Below are 5,897 nucleotides of genomic sequence, written 5' to 3'. Positions count from 1 at the left end.
TCTCTCCCTCTCTCCCTCTCCCCTGCCCCTCCCTCCCTCCTTCTTTCCTTCCTTTCTTTCTTTTTGCAAAGCAGTAACTAGTGGTGTCCTCCAATTCATAAACCCTCTTGTCACTCAAATGCCATTCTGGTCTATTGCGCCAAAGCCTGAAAAAGATAAAATAATAGAAGCTCTTTTAAAAACCATTTATGGAACGTGAGGTTAAGGGATGTCTTGCTAATCGTGGGTAAACTTTGCCAAGAATGCAGTCCTGGCCGATCTGAGGAGCCTGCTTTCCAGAGACTCAGGACATTAGTCTTTTGACTTGTTATAAATGGGTACGAAGTGACAGCTTCACTCTCCTTAGTCATGAATGAGTTTAATAATTTGAAAAACCAAGAAATTGAAATGCTGAGTTTTTTAAATGGTGTAAGAGAACAGAACATGCATAAAGAGAATGTAAGCAAATGGTTTACTGAATACCGTGAAGGTGAAGACAGCCATGCAGTCAGCAGCAAGGTCGAGAAACTAAAAAGCCCCTCTCAGCCCCCAGCACTTTGAGGCAACCCCTCGGCCCCCGACGCTGCACCCAGGGGGTCCTCCATCCTCACCCCAAAAAACATGGGCTCCCTTGGCCGGTTTTCATACTATACATAAGTGTCATGATATATTTATTCTTCTGTGTTTAGACTCTTTCTCTAAAACTTATGTTGCGTTTATTCAACCACACGTTCCGTGTAGCTACGGATTATTAATTTTTATAGCTGTATAATATTCCATTATTTGAATATGCCACATTTAATTTTATTTTCGAATCTGTGTGCCTCTTAAAAGGGCATCTGAGTAGATTCCAGTTTGGGACTCATGGTATTCGAAGTTTCAAAAAATCGGCATTTCGTTTTTAAAATCAGAAGTCAGGAATAGCTATGCTAAGTCGCAAATGACTGTTACGGTCAATATGGACCAGAGGAGTTTGGAGGGAGAAAAAATTACTTGCTCCAAAGGCGGGATTTGGGATGGTCTCAAGAATAGCTCCTTATTCAATCGGGGTATAAGGGAAGAATACACCCACGCAAAGACTGAAGTGTAGGAAATCATGGAGAGTGTTCTCGAATTGACGAGAGCACTGGAGCAGTCGTTTTTGGAAAGTTCTGGAAGAGGGGCTTCGAATGAGGATTTTCAAAAAATGGCAAATTATTTTATAGGCACTGTGTAACCTTTGATAGACTTAATCAAGGAAAAGGGATGTAGGAAAATCAGTAGGTAGGGTCGCTTCAGCAGTTGTGTTAGAATGGATAGAGGAAAAGGAATTAGAAGATGGATACAAAAGCAGCAGATTACTGAATGAATTCATTCTGCAACGATTATACGGTAGATCGACGAAAAAGAGGAATTTGGCAAATAGAGCCGAAGCTTCATCATTTCTCGAGGTGAACGAAGTCTGGCCTCAGGACGTCCCGTTTGATTAGATCTCATAATAACCCGAAAGGGCCCCTTGCGATTTTTTTTCCATGGTCATACGTTTTTGTAAAAATAGAAAAGGTGTCTTAATTACCAGAAAATGAAGATGTCTTTCCCTACTCTGATTCTCCTTCTATCATACTCCGCTAAGATAGTTGACATTAGACAGTCACAGGCATTTGGAGGACTCGACCAAGAAGTCAAGGATAGAACACATTTAGTTTGAGATCAGTCAGCTATAATCTGCAGTCACAATTGAATTAACCCGGTAACTGATGTTGATCTAAGAACGGCTTCTAGGAATCCACCTGTCACCTCTGTGCCCAACCAATTAGCATCACGACACAATGATGAGGGTTGAAGATGCAGCTACCATCTGCATGTACTCGACAGGGCCCAGCACCAGAAGGAAGTAAACGATGAAGGAGAAACAAGTCTTTAAAACGATCATCAGACGTGTAAAACTTCAGTGGATGATTCGATCGTCACCGATGCCTCGTAAGAATGGAAGTTCGGTCCTGTTGTGCACGACACAGTGACATCGCTGAGACACCGTAACACTTAGTCTCTATGACGATGACTCCGAGAGCAAACTTGTCTGCAATACCTCACTTCAAAGAGTGGTTAGTATTAATCATGCACAAAAACACTTTCGATGCCCTGCGATCCTGTAGTTCACTATAACAAGAAAACTGGAGTTTTCCCAAAATTTGACAAGAACCCTGAAAATTTAGGACGATTTATGAGCTGTGAGCTTGAAAGGATTTTTCTAATGTTTCAATAATAAGTAACAGATTTAGATCAAACATGCTAAAGAAAGGACTGAATTACTTTTCTACTTTCTATATATAAGAAATATTAGAAAATTGTGCCATGTGAAGGGATAATCCTAAGATCATTCACACGAAAATGTGAAAATTAAAGGTATCACAGAGTTGTACAAGACAATGAATATACATATTAAGTTTCTGGTTTTTATAATGTCTGACGTATTTGTCAATTTTTTGAACTTTGTGATTTATAATAATTCATTTCTAAGTAAATATTTACTTTCAGTTCTAATTTTTGTCCTGTTTGTAGTCTTTTTTGGGGAGATCCTTTCAAAATGTATGTCACATCCAAAGAACCTGGCTCTTTCCCGAGTACAGCGAAGCATTAAAAGTGACAGGTGACAACCAAAGGTCAGTCTGTGTTATGAAATCTGCAGCACCTCACTGCCCCTCATGCAGTCGTAGTCCTAAAGACACGTTTTAAAGGGACAGCGCTTGGATTTTTCTGAAACTGATCACCGCACGATAATTTTTGTTATTGCTATTGTTTTTGTTATTGCTTTGCGACGGGCAGTTGGTATCTATGGCTTCTGAACCATTATTCATTATGGCAGCCATGAAGAAGTTCTCTCTGTTTAAATTTAAATTTAAGTTAATTACACTGAAATCCAGTTCTTGACTTCTATTTCTGATGAAGATAGAACATAGGGAATTGTTCTTTCTTCCTTGACCACGAAGAAAACAAAGTGCAAGCCACCCTATTGAAGCACATCCTAAGGCAAAGGTCATGGTTCAGATTTATTTTAGAATACTGCTCCTCACATCCGTGGAGAAGCCTAAAGATTCTAGAGTCCTCTTTCCCACTTCCCAGGAGCCTTCGCTTCTTCCCAGGGGGACACTGCTAGCATGACGCAATCTAATAATTTGCATAAAAGTAAAGATATATTTTCTTTAATTCTATTTGGGAGGAGATGAAAACACACAAGGGCCTCCATTCTTATTTACTGCACTGATTTTATTAAGTGCTTTTCTAAAGCTAGATTGCAAGCTCTTCAAATCACTCAGCCTCTCGGAGGAGAAAGAAAAGGAAAAACAAAACCACCATCTTGGCGACCTCCTCAGTCCCATTGGAGAACGTTCAGAAAACCCGAAAAGCCTTCAGAGAAAAATTAGTTGTCCCTTCCCGAGATCAGCTGCCCTTCCGACATCCCCTTTCCCAGAGGGCACAGTCACAATCGTCACTGCACACTTCGAGTCTTTTCTAGGCTAGTTAGAATCTGTGAGCAAAGTCTCCAAGCTCTACTGACCTATCAATAATTTCTGATTAATGATTAATTTTTATGTGTCAGGTGCTGCATTAAATGTACTACTGACTTTAATTCCCTCATAAAACCTTATAAGATAGTTTTATCCTTCCCTTTTTACCCAAGTGACGTGCGTGACCTACTTCTTCAGAACAGAACCCAGGCTGTCTGGTTCCACAGTTGGACATTTAAACACTAGAGTCACAACCTTTCTGACTCCGAGTGAATATTCTAACCAATGTTTGCTCTGAGCAAAGACAGCTCTTAGAATTGGTCCTTTTGCAGTCTCTGGGATGAGGACTCAGAGGAACATAGGGTAATAGTTTGTGTAATGACACTAAGCTGAATTTTGGTATACTAAAATTTGTCCTAAAAATATCTAATTACGTAATGCAATACATCACATAGAAATCATTATTTCTTGGGGAAAAAAATAACTCTTGCCTATGGTGTGTAGTTAGTTGAAAGTAAATGGTTAACGACCCAGTTAATACAACTAACGAGGACAGCCTGCGTGTCACCATTTCAATGAAATTCAAAAATGATACTCGGGAATTCACGTGTTTAAATTTTGACGTGTATTTGACGATCGAAAGGAATAAAACGTATGTAAAGATCACACTGGGCGCATGACCGGGTTTTAGTAGATTAGACCAAAAACCACCTCACTTCCTGCTGTGGAGAAGATGCCGCCTCTGGTTGACCTGTGAGCTGGCCCCGGGCAATCAGAGGCTCCTCAGTCCCTCTTCTGTCTCCAGAGAGTGTGCTCTGCCCACCGCTCCCACGGTGGGGGCCTTGAACAGTGGTGTGGAGACCAGCCAGATGCCATCGTTAGCCAGGACGGGACCCCGTCAGTGCCTCTATATAAACTTTGAAGATCCAGCAGGCAGGTGTGCAAATCTGTTCGTCTTGCAAACGCCAAGAAGAAAAAAAAAAAAATCCTTGTAAGTTCATTCCCTGGCTTATTAGAACGGCCACCTACCAATGTGGGGTGGCCCGCCTCTTTCTGCAATCTCCCCCCAAGCTCTGTGTAGGAGCCAGCCTGGGAACCAACATCAGGCGAGCCAGGCAGGAGACCGAAGCGGTGGGCTTTGGGAGAGAGGCATCTGCAGGGGGATCCTGAGCTGGCCATTGCCCTCTCCATGGGTGGCCCATAGGCGAGATGCTTGTGGACCACCACGTGAGTGCGGGATGTCCCCCAAGTGCCAGCTGCGTCAGGGTGCTTGTCTGAGGAATGGTGGTGTGCACTGAGGCCCCGATGAGGAACGATGGCTGTCACAGTGCTGGCCCCCACGGGGGCAGTTTGGCTGGCCCCCGATGCCCAGGAGAGGCTGGAGCTCCATCAGAATGTCGCACCGAGGGCTGAGGTTAGATAGGGGCCTGCAGTTGTCTGTCGCTCTGCTGGCTTCTGGCTGGCAGATAGGCTGGATGAGACGTAGGGCAGCATCATCTAATACGTAGGAGAACTTCGCGTGCCATTTTGCGGCGCTGGTGGGCACGAGCCGCCGAGGATTAGGTCCCAGCAGTTCTGAAGAAGCCTGAGCAGGACGCTAAGACTCTCTGGGAACGCGGGACAGTGAAGGGGAGGACGCTGTGGTGATTGACAGGGAGGTAGATGGGGTGCCCCATGCCTACAGACCCCCCTAATTCAAAGGAAACTATCACATAGCAATCACCCTGGACTTCGGATGATAGAGACAGACACCTCAAAACTCCTAGGAGGTAATGGTGCATCTTTTCTCTGTCTTTTGAGTTCGTAAATCTTATCATCTCTCTGAAGGATCAACAGGGCAGGAGATAACTAAAATGTTGCCCACAGAGATTGACGAAAAAACGTGGGTGCGGGGAGGCTTTTTAAAATGCAGGCTGCCATAGAAGCTACCACGCCCCAAATCTGGCCCGCTGCCTGCATGAGATTATTTGTCAAGGACAAATAAAAATCTTAAAAGTCTCCTCCACAAACATCAGGAAGACGTGTTGGCTGTTTGAGTAGGCATTGGATTCGTGGCTACAGTTTGGAATGAAGGCCATGAGGTCTCTGTTGTGTCTGTATGTTTACGTCTGTCTGTGGATAGTTTTCTACCCCCAGAGGGGGTAGAAAACTATCCACTGTCAAAATTATTTTGTAAAGAAAGTGTTCTATTTAATCGTCTTAAAGAAAAAAAAAATAAGCCTTAATATCAATAATGTATTTAGGTAAAAGTAAAACTTAATTTTCTCTCATCTGCCAAATGAGTTTTCTTGGACTACTGGTCTGCTCTCGATAAGACTGTGAGAGGTTTATCTTTACATTTTACGTAATCTGCCTAGAAAACAAAGGTAGTGTGTTTTATCAAAAGAATTTCCGTACTTCCTGTTGTCTTTATCAGGTCTTTTATTGTTT

This window comes from Pteropus vampyrus, unplaced genomic scaffold (assembly GCF_000151845.1).
Source record: "Pteropus vampyrus isolate Shadow unplaced genomic scaffold, Pvam_2.0 Scaffold248, whole genome shotgun sequence".
NCBI lineage: Eukaryota > Metazoa > Chordata > Mammalia > Chiroptera > Pteropodidae > Pteropus > Pteropus vampyrus.
Note: the sequence above shows the minus strand (reverse complement) of the source record.